The sequence below is a fragment of the Notamacropus eugenii genome, chromosome 3, assembly GCF_028372415.1.
Source record: "Notamacropus eugenii isolate mMacEug1 chromosome 3, mMacEug1.pri_v2, whole genome shotgun sequence".
NCBI classification, from domain to species: domain Eukaryota; kingdom Metazoa; phylum Chordata; class Mammalia; order Diprotodontia; family Macropodidae; genus Notamacropus; species Notamacropus eugenii.
This window is the reverse complement of record NC_092874.1, coordinates 375,250,002-375,261,067: the sequence shown is the minus strand read 5'-3', so window position 1 is coordinate 375,261,067 and position 11,066 is coordinate 375,250,002. Positions and strand designations below refer to the sequence as shown.

The following is an 11,066-nucleotide window of genomic DNA, read 5'->3' as shown; positions in this document are numbered from 1 at the left end:
TGAAGGCTGCCCATCACTACATGACCAGCCCAATCACACATCTCTTGGATGAAGTCCTTTATGCCATTTTGTTGTTTAGTCATTTCAGTCATGTCTGCCTCTCTGTGACTCCATTTGGGGTTTTGTTGGCAAAGATATCAGAGTGGTTTGTCATTTCCTTCTCCAGTTCATTTCATAGATGAAGAAACTGAGGCAAACAGAGATAAGTGACTTGCCCAAGGTCACACAGCTAGTAAGTGTCTGAGGCCAGATTTGAACTCAGGAACATGAGTCTTCCTAACTTGAAGCCTAGAACTCTGTGCACTATAATGCCTCCTAGTTGCCCTTATGTCATTTATTCAACACAGATCATTGAAGGAAATGCTCTACAGTCTATTTATGCCTACCATAACAAGAATAACTGTACCACTACCAGTAGTAACAATAATAATAAAAACACATATAGCACTTTAAAGTTTCCAAAGCTTATTAGATGTATTATCTCATTCAAGTCTCATGACAGCTCTATGAAGCAGGGACTATAGTTACCATAATTTTCATTTCATGGGGAAACTGAGTCATGGAGGTCAAATGACTTGCCAATGGCCATACAGCTATCAAATATCAGAGGCAGAATTAGAACCCAGAGGTTCCTGACTATCACTCCAGCATTAATAACATTAAGTTTCTCTCTATAAGATGACTCTCCATTGAACTTCAACTTTGATTCTTTAAAGATTGCAGTATTACATATTTTTACAGCCAAGTGATATCACTGTAGGAATATTAATGTTAAGAAGATAGGCTTTTGTTGTTGTGTCAGGAGTGAGGTCATTGATATATGATGATAGTAGTTAGTATTAATATAATATTTTGTGCCACTTTGTGCCAGGCATTATGCTAAAAACTTTACAAATATTATCTTATCCTCACAATGATCTTGGGAAGTAGCTGTTATAATTTCCATTTTACAGTTGAGTACATTGAGGCAAGCAGAATCTAAGTAACCTGCCTGAGATCACACAGCTAGTAAGTGCCTGAGACTGGATTTGAACTCAGGTCCTTCTGGCTCCATGCCCAACACTCCATCCACTGTACCATCTTACTGCCTATCATTATTGTTTCTGTCATCATTATGATAACTATTATTAATATTGTACAGTTCTCCAACCACCATGTCATGCTACCTCTCAGGATACAATGCAATCTACCCAAATCTATATCCCAATGAACTACTGCCTAATGACTATACTGGACAATTCCACAAATACAATCTGACCCACTGTCTTTAAATCTGTGGCCAGCTCTTTGTCCATCTACAGTGTCTACTCAAGACAGACTATAATGATGGATCACATCAGTGTCCTATTCAGTTGCATATCTTTGGGCAATAGACATTCTTCATCCATTTAGATATTTTCTGCATATGAATTATTAAGTCAAACTCACTTGCATCAATGAAAATCACATTTTGGTTTTTTGATATAATCAACTCAATGTCCTCTGGAAGAAAGGAGCCCCTGGAAACCTTATCAGTAGGACCAGTGAGATTTCTCAACCAGGGGTCTATAAACCTGATTTCTTAGAAATATTTAAATAACTATATTTTAATACAATTCATTTCCTTTCTAATGTTATGTATTTATTTTATGCATCTAAAATATTACTCCAGGAAGGGATCAATGGGCTTCAACAGACAGGCAAAGTGGCATGACACATACAAAAAAAACATAAGAACCCCTGATCTATATGAAATCACCTCCTGCTTGGATAATATCCATAACAATGATAAGCATATGCTGCTATGTTTAATGCCATATTTGGAATTAATCGTCATGGGGTTAAACAAAAGTATTTCTATTGTTACACACAACTCATGAGAGATACTTCATTGGAGTCAAATCTATTAAACCTAAATTTTTCCCTTACTAAATCAGATGCTTTTTTTATAGTCAATGAACAATAAGCACATTTTGTAGTCTCTCCACCTTTTGGGTGGAGTTGGGTCACTATGAAGAAGCCATCTATTAGATAATACTGCTGCCAAAGACTGTCCTTTCATTATATTTATTGATACTAGTGTAGATCATTCTCAAAGATTTTGTAAAAAGGAGAAAACAGGCCTACGGGTCAATAGTTATTGACGTCCTCTCAATTGCCTTTTTTTCAGCTGTAATAGCACCCATCATTTTTCCAATACTTTCATACTATCCTCTCCTTTCAGATATCTCAACAATGGATTCCTTCAATTCCTTTAAAACTCTGTGGCTTGCATCACAGGCCCCGCTTTGTATAATTGGTCTTGTCCAGATGCATTTCCGACATCTTTGTTTTCATTAATGTCACTTCTTTTTCATCAAGCACTAGGTTGACTCCATTAAGCTACACTGACATTGATGGGGGGAAAAAAAGTTCATCATAAAGGTGGTAATAGACCTTTAAAGGTTTTTGTTTTGTTTTGTTTCATTTTTGTCAGCTTGTTGTCCTTAGTCAAGTTTCAGTCACAAATGCGTTTGGAAATACCAGCATACTTGTGTCTCACACAAAGCTTTCAGTGAACTTATTTTTCTAAATTTCTATTGTTCTGTGAGCTGATGTAGCTCATAATACTCCAGCATCCTCTTCAGAAGAATTGTACAAATGAGTTTACTGTTTCAAAAGATGTTGCCTTTGATTTTTAGAATCAAGTTTTTTCTGACTGAGGCTGTCTTAGGGCTCTTTGGGCTTCCTCAGTGAGACAGTAAGAAATCCTGATAGTCTATATATTTTTTCTTTTATCATTCTCCATTTTCCAGTGTTGCTAGTTTGAATACATCAAGTTAAAGTTGTTTTGATTGGACAGAATATTTTGTTTGTATTTTTGACACTTCGTATTTTGCATTAATTTTTATCTTTGCTCTAACAGGTAGATGGCCTGACTGTGCAGAAACAATTGTGTAAATATGACTCCTACATGAAAAATAAGTCATTTCCTTTCTGTAAAGACATAGTTAATTTCCTTTTGTATGTGTGGCATTATTTAGTGTTCCCCGTGCGCTATACTGTCCACCATACCCACTGAAGAATATATTCACGTTGGTTAGGTGTCAGTCTTCTGCTATAAGTTTAGGGTTTCTGTTCTTGAACCACAAGCATATTTTCAAAACAGTTTTTTTTTTTCTATCCTCTCCTTGTCTTTTTTTTTTACTAGAGATATTGAGAAATAAATGACATGATTTTATTTGGAAGGTTTACTCCACTTCTTCATAGTGTTCCTCTGTTTCTTCATCCTCTACTATAAAATTGACCATAAGCCACAACTATTTTCATGGTGGAATTTTTGCAGGTGCTTATCATGCATTCTGCAATAGGAGATGACCAAGTATTCCCTGAAATTGTTTCTTATTTTTTTTTGAACACATGGTAAGACCAATCCCTTTAATTGACTCTCCAAGGCATGAGTAACGTAGCATGGTATGGTGGGTAGAGCTCTGAATCTGGAGTCAGGAAAAGTTCAAATCCTGCCTCAGACACTTAATAGCTTGTGTGACCCTGAACAATTTGCTTTACTTCTCTAACTCTCAGTTTCCACACCTACAAGCTTTGCCCCCTTCATCCACTGGTGAGTTCCTCCTGGAACCTCCATTTTGTATAGAAACTCAGATTGGCCTTTGTTCTCCTCCTAGCCCGGAAGCTTCTGGACTTCTAAATCACACCCTTCTCTTCTTGAAATTTCCCTCAGCACCTGGAATTTCCTCACCCTAGAATATACAACTGTTACTCTTGTGACATCCTCAATATAAAATATCCGTCTGTAAGATCTGTCCCCTTCTCCCACTGGTGGATTTTTCATAAAGCCTCCATCTTGTGGAGGATCCCACGCTGGCCTTTATTCTCCTCTCAGAGCTTAGCACAGTTCCTGGAACATAATAAGTACTTAAAAAATGATTGTTTCCTTCCTTCCTAGCAATAGCACCTAATTCACGGAGTTGTCACAAGGTTGAAGTGAGTTAATGTATGCAGTGCTCTTTGTGAACCTTAAAACGCTACATAAATGCTAATTATTGTTATCCAAGGGGAACCTGGGAACCTACCTTACATTTAGCTCCAATGTCCTTACATCTTAAAAATAATAATAGTTAAGTAAATGTCCATAGATGACCCAAAAGTTGTGATTCTTAGCAACATTTGCACCTTTTCTGTGACTCTCTCTAGGAAAATGGAAGGCACACATAGGATTGAGGGCCATTTTGCATATGTTTCTGTTTCATGGCTTGTCATGGGCAAAGAATGGATCAAGAAGTGATCAGTCTGTCAATGAGCTTCTCCATACTCAGACAGGGTCTTGAGACATCAGACTCAAGCCTGTCTCTAAGAACATGTCCACAGTCTTTTCAATATGGTCAAATCAACCAGAGCTCTCACCCTGTTCTGGCATAGCCTTTGAGAGCTAGAGTTACTGTTGGGACACAATGAGTAGAACTTTTGTGGAGGCTTTAAATTCTCATCCCCACTTATTAAAAGTCAAAGTCTAGGGCACCATCTTTCCTTTAAGAAATGACTTGACAGTTCAGGGATGTGCTGCTATTTGGCAGCATATGCATCCCCCTGCTCCTAGAGGGAAGAAAGCCTGGGCTTCTCTCTAGCAGGGGGGCCTCAGAATAGTGACTGAAATTACCAAAAAAAAATACAAAAAAAAATTACCAAAAACTGGGGAAGAGGTTGCTCAAATAAATATGTCTGTTCAGTTATTGAGACTGGGTATCATAGTTAAAGATCAGTTAATTGACCAAGCCCTGGATCAATTCATTAATTGCCATGAGCAGAATTTTTGAACACTTTCACTCATCTTTCAAAAGTTCATAAAGTGATTAAGAGTCAAACATCTGGAACAGACTCTTTGGGAAACACCTTTGCCAATCTTGTATTTCCTTGTGGTCAGCACATCAGGAATGAGTACCTTTCTCTAAGTCCTGTATCACAACCTCAAGAGGAGCAACAAATTGTCATCAATGAAGGCCAAAAAGTGGTCATTTCCATTCAAGATGACCTAAATCAGGCAAGAAAGGTGAAGGTAGACAATTTCCTAGATTTGGAAGATTCTGACATGGATAAAGAAACTGACCACAAGTGGAGCTCAGAATTGCTATTGCTTCCAGGAGAGGTAATAAGAATGCACATTTCTCTATCTCAGGATATATCCCTTCTTTTGGAGCAGCAGTCTTGCCCTAAACAGAATACCTGGCCAACAGAACTACCTGTATTGAGGCATTTAAAGGAGGAATCTGGGGATGAAGTTCAGCCATTCTCACTTGATGAAGAATTTGACTATAACGCTAACCCCCAAGTTCTCTAACACAGGGATAAAAATACTTGTAGAAATGCCCAGTCCCAGTAAACTGGCCCCTGACATGGAAGCCAAAGAACCAAATACCTAATTTGTTACAATTTTTTCTTGTTTCTTTTTCTCTTGTTCTTATTAAGCAATATTAGAACAAAAGGCAAACTGTTAAACAAGAAGAAAAAGAAGAAGAGAGAAACAAAGAAAGAGGAGGGAGGAAGAAAGAAAGAGAAAAAGGAAGAGAGAAACAAAGAAAAGAAGAAATGACTTGAGGATGAAGGGTTGGTTTTTAAACGAGGGGCTTTTTTATAAGCTTCATATATCATATGAGTTCTGGGTTTGAAAGCTGTGACTTAGAAAAAATGTAGACAGCACATTGACAAATTGATGCAAAATGAAAAAAGTTCTCTGCTAGAAAATGTATATTGTTTTCTCTATGTGCTTTTATAGATTTGAAGATCTCAATAGGAAAATTCAGAAGAAAAAAATTCTACTGAACCTAAAGCTATATTTAGTGTCCTCAAAAGTGTTTTAAGACCAAGCTACTCAAATTATTTTCTCTTTTGCCTCTAGCAAACAGAGATACTTGATCTTGTGTAGTGTCTAACTGGAGTTAAGATGTTTACACGCTGCTCCTATGCCTAGTATTATCTTAATATCCTCCATTTTTCCTTAAAACTAAGCAGATCCTGTTCCTTTTAGGGGGCAATCACTGATTTCCTCACACCAGATAAAACTAAGATGACAATTAACCTTTTAAAATGCATAAAATTATTTTTATAATCTGTGTGTTCATTCATTGTTGCCAAAGAAGACCATGCCATCAGAGAAACAATGACATGACTTGCACTTAACTTTGTTTTGAGTGAGGGAAGGCTGTGCAGGTCACCAGTCTCACTTCTCCTCCAGAGCCATCTGAATCCAGTGACCAGATCTTCATCAGGATGACTGGAGATGACCCAGGATGAGGCAATTAGGGTTAAGTGACTTGCCCAAGGTCACACAGCCAGTGAGTGTCAAGTGACTGAGGTGAGATTTGAACTCAGGTCCTCCTGACTCCTGCACTGGTGCTCTATTCACTGCACCACCTAGCTGCCCACTCTACTCTATTCTTTTTTATAATCTAAAGAGAAGCTAGATATATCATTTTGATTTAATATCTGTCTTATGAAAGGCAGATTAGCATAGAAGACCAGTCTTGGAGTCAAGAAGACCTAGGCTGAAGAAGCGACTCTGACATGTACTCACTGGGTGACTATGGACAAGTTATCTAATCTCTTGATGCCTCAGGCAACTCTCTAAGACTTTGAGTTACAGACAGTTACCAGTATGCATTGGTGGAAGGAATTTCCTCACTGAGAGTTCCTTACACCAAAAAAATCATTTATTTTGTTATTTAGTTGTTTTCAGTTGTGTCCAATTCTTCATGACCCCTTTTGGTTTTCTTAGAAAAAATACTGGAATGGTTTGCCATTTCCTTCTCCAGTTCATTTGCCTAGAGTCACATAGCTAGTAAGTGTCTGAGGCCAGATTCGAACTCAGGAAGATGAGACTTTCTAACTTTCTGACTCCATGCCCTACATTCTATCTATTTCACTACCCAACTTCTCTAATAAAATCATAGATGTGGAGGATGGGGGTGGTGGTAGGAAATGCTTAACACAGAATCTCTTTGGCATCTTGAGTCATCATCTCTTTCTTCTTGAAAGGGGCATTTGCTGGGTTAAATTGAACCTGGTTTCCTAAAATATAATCACACCTTCAAAAAAAATCCATGGAAAGTGTATTTAGATTTGGAATTAGAGGATATAGGTTCAAATCCTATCTCTGGCCCTTAGTACCTTGAATAAGTCACCTCATTTTTTATGGGTTTTTGTTTCCTCATTTATAAAATGAAGGTATGAGCATGAACAAATGACTTCTAAGGTTTTTTCCAGCTCTCGGTCTATGGTCCTATGACCCACGTATAGGTACAAAACTGAAAGAGAACATTCCACCTCTACCATTTTCTACCTTACAACTTTGGGCAAGTCACTTACCCTCCCCAGGTCTGTTTCCTCATATTAAAAATGACTAAGCTGTACTATATGGCTTCTGAGGCCCTTTACAGGTCATTGTCTATGATCCTATATTTATCATCATCACCTTCTAGATACACATCTCCCACCCAAGAAGCAACATGGCATAATAAAAAGAGAATAGGATTTAGAGTCTAAAGATCAGGGATTGAATATCAATTGCTGCTCACTAGATGATAATAAGTACAACTAACCAACACCCTTAAATTCAGTTTTCTCATTTGTAAAACAAACCCATTGGGCTGGATAATCTTTAAAGTTTCATCTACTTCAAAATTATACGACCCTAATAATGCTATTTAACAACATAGATTGGGTGGAGTGGACATAAGAGGCTGGTTATATTCACAAATTATGAAATTATGAGGCCAATTCTTTGTCCCTGGACTCCTATCTAAAACTAATCTAGAAATGTTTCATGAAAAAAAAGATTGATCTTGTCCAAAAAGTCAACATGTTTGTTACCTCCCGTCTAGACTATGACATTACTTATGGCGTGGATCTCACACAGAGAGCCATCAATGGGCTACAGATGGTCCAGACATGACAACATGCCTGCTAGTCAGAACTGGTGGTAACACCCATGGTATACTCCCCATTTAGTTGCTGCTTTCTTTCAAATCTAATATAAGCCATGGGTTTCCATTTTAAACCACTAGACATTAATGCATTGAGCTATATGGAAGGCTCTTCCATTACTCATTGTCTCTCTGATTATTCATTGACAATGATGGATGTTGAGAAAGAACACAAAATATGTCCTTAAGTAAGAATGAGCTCACATTTCTGTGGCCCTTGAGAGCTTTTAAGGCACTTTCTTCACAATAACTTTGATAGGCAGTGAAAGCATTATTTTATCAATTTGAAAACTGAGGTTCAGAAAGCTGAAGTGATTTGCCCAAGCTCATATGACTGGTAAAAGTTGGAGCGGAAATTAGGACACAAGCTTTTCTGACTTCAAGTTCGGTGCTTATTCCCTGATCCTACACTTTTGTCTTTAATTCGAAAAGTTAGTCCCTCACAGAAGATTAATGCAGTATACTCTTCATTAGCTACATGTAGAGTAGTTAGAGGTCATAAATATCTGTGTGTCCAAGGTATACAGGCCCCTCTCCTACCTTGTTTGCTAGCAAAAGCAGGAGAATTTGCCCAGCCCATTTAAAATCATTGAGGAAGTAATAGAAGATGAGGAGGTAAAAAATAACAAAGTATTAACAGTTTTAAGGACACTATTCTTCTGGGAGCTCCCACTTCTTGAAGATCATAATTGTCTGTTGCCTAAAACATATATTTCAATTGAGAAAATTCTTGGAATTTCTTTTTTTAAATAGCAAGTGGTAGATTTGCTCAGTCACACTTTGTCACAATATTATTCATGAACAACAAGTATTCATCCACTAGACAAATACTCATGAAGTGCCCACTATAAGATAATTTGTTGTTTTTTCAGTCATGTCTGACTTTTCGTAACCCCATTTGGAATTTTCTCAGCAAAGACACTGGAATGATTTGCATTTCCTTCTCCAGCTTATTTTACAGATGAAGAAACTGAGGCAAACAGGGTTAAGTGACTTGCCCAGGATCAAAGTGTCTGAAGTCAGATTTGAACTCAAGAAGATGATGACTCCAGACTAGGCTCTCTATTCACTGAACCACCTTTCTGCCCTATATTATAATTGACTCATATTTATATGAAGCTTAAAGTATTTCACATTTTTTCATTCTTTTGGTTTTGTTTTGTGATTTCTTGGTTTCTCATAAAGTCATTAGCCTCCATCTGTTCCATTTTAATTTTGAAAGAACTATTTTCTTCAGTGAGCTTTTGAACCTCCTTTTCCATTTGGTTAATTCTGCTTTTGAAAGCATTCTTCTCCTCATTGGCTTTTTGAACCTCTTTTTCCAATTGAGTTAGCCTATTTTTAAAGGTGTTATTTTTTTCAGCATTTTTTGGGTCTCCTTTAGCAAGGTGTTGACCCACTTTTCATGCTTTTCTTGCATCTCTCTCATTTCTCTTCCCAGTTTTTCCTCCACCTCTCTTACTTGATTTTCAAAATCCTTTTTGAGCTCTTCCATGGCCTGAGACCACTGAATATTTATTTTGAATGTTTGGAATACAGAAGCCTTGACTTTTATGTCTTTCCCTGATGGTAAGTATTGTTCTTCCTCCTCTGAAAGGATGGGAGGAGATACCTGTTCACCAAGAAAGTAACCTTCTATGGTCTTATGTTTTTCCCTTTTTTGGGCATTTTCCCAACCAGTTACATGACTTTTGGGTCCTTTGTCAAGAGTAGGGTATGCTCTGGGGACCTGTAAGATATCAGTTCCTCCTAGGTGGCACAATCAAGTGTGTACTGGTCTGGGAGCAGGTAAGAATATTTGTCCCCAGAATCTTAGCAGAGTTTCCTCTCTACAGGCACCTGACCTCCAGTTCCACCAAGCTAGCACTGGGGGGGTGGGATTCAGTCAAGCTGTGGGGGCAGAGCCACCATTCAATGTGAGACAAATACCAGCTCCTTCAGTGCCCCCAGGGGTTTTTACTATCCAGCAATGGTCTCAGGTTGCTGTAGGGGCTGCTGTGAGATCTGCTGCTGTTTTGCCTGATGTGGCCTCTGCAGCCATTGCCTGAGGCAGGAGCTATGGAAGGCCCTTCTCCCTTCCTGGCCAGCTGAAAAAACCCCATCACTGACCTTTGGCCCCTGTGGGTTGAAGGATCTTCAGACCCACTGCTGCTGCGACTGGGGATTCCGAGACTGGAGGTTCTGCCCCTGAGAGCTGTTCACCACCCGGGCTACTTGGCCAAGGCTGGGCTGGCCTCCGCACTCCACTCTGTGTCTGGTGCAATAGACGTTTCCCATGGGCCTTTCAGATCACCCTGGGCTGGAAATCTCCTCCACTCTGTTGTTCTCCACTTCTGCTGCTCCAAAATTTGTTGAGAGTCCCTCTCTACAGGTATTTTATGGGCTGTGTGGGGAGACCCTGCGTATGTGTGTCTTTCTACTCCACCATCTTGGCTCCCCTGAAGCTTAAAGTGTTAATGCACTTTCTCTATCATACCACTAGTTTAACATATCAAAATGATTATCACCATTTTATAAATGTAGCTTTGAGGCATATTGGTGGCACAGCTGACAGAGTGCCAGGCCTAGAGTCAGAAAGACTCCTCTTCCTGGGTTCAAATCTGGCCTGAGACACTTACTAGCTGTGTGACCTTAGACAAGTCACTTAACCCTGTTTGTCTCAGATTTCTCATCTATAAAATGAGCTGGAGAAGAAAATGGCAAACCACTATAGTATCTTTGCCAAGAAAACCCCAGATGGGGTCAAGAAGAGACAGACATGACAGAAAACAACTGAAAAACAACAAGGTACAATTACTTTAATATCTTTTTATAAATGAGGAAACTGGCTCATGGTGATAAAATGTCTTGCCTGTGATTTATATGGTTAATGTGATGCATTATATAATACAGTTAATGTAATACAATGTAATACATAATGTACAGGCAGAATTTGAAACTGAAGTACTTGATTCCAAATCCAGTATTCTTTCCACTTACACAGGTAGTCTTAAATAAACACTGAGTTTACCATGAAATTCAACCCTTATTATCCTAAGAGCATTTCTAAAAGGAACTGGAAAGAGGATAATACAATGATGTAAAATGGAACAGATCTTCTGGTATTTTTAT

The 11,066-nt window shown here is 38.4% G+C and overlaps 1 pseudogene; it reads left to right on the top strand.

Moving 5' to 3' along the window:
• Positions 1–4,694: 4,694 nt before the first annotated feature.
• On the top strand, positions 4,695–5,396 carry LOC140531687 (intraflagellar transport-associated protein pseudogene; annotated as a pseudogene).
• The last annotated feature ends 5,670 nt before the right edge of the window (positions 5,397–11,066 follow it).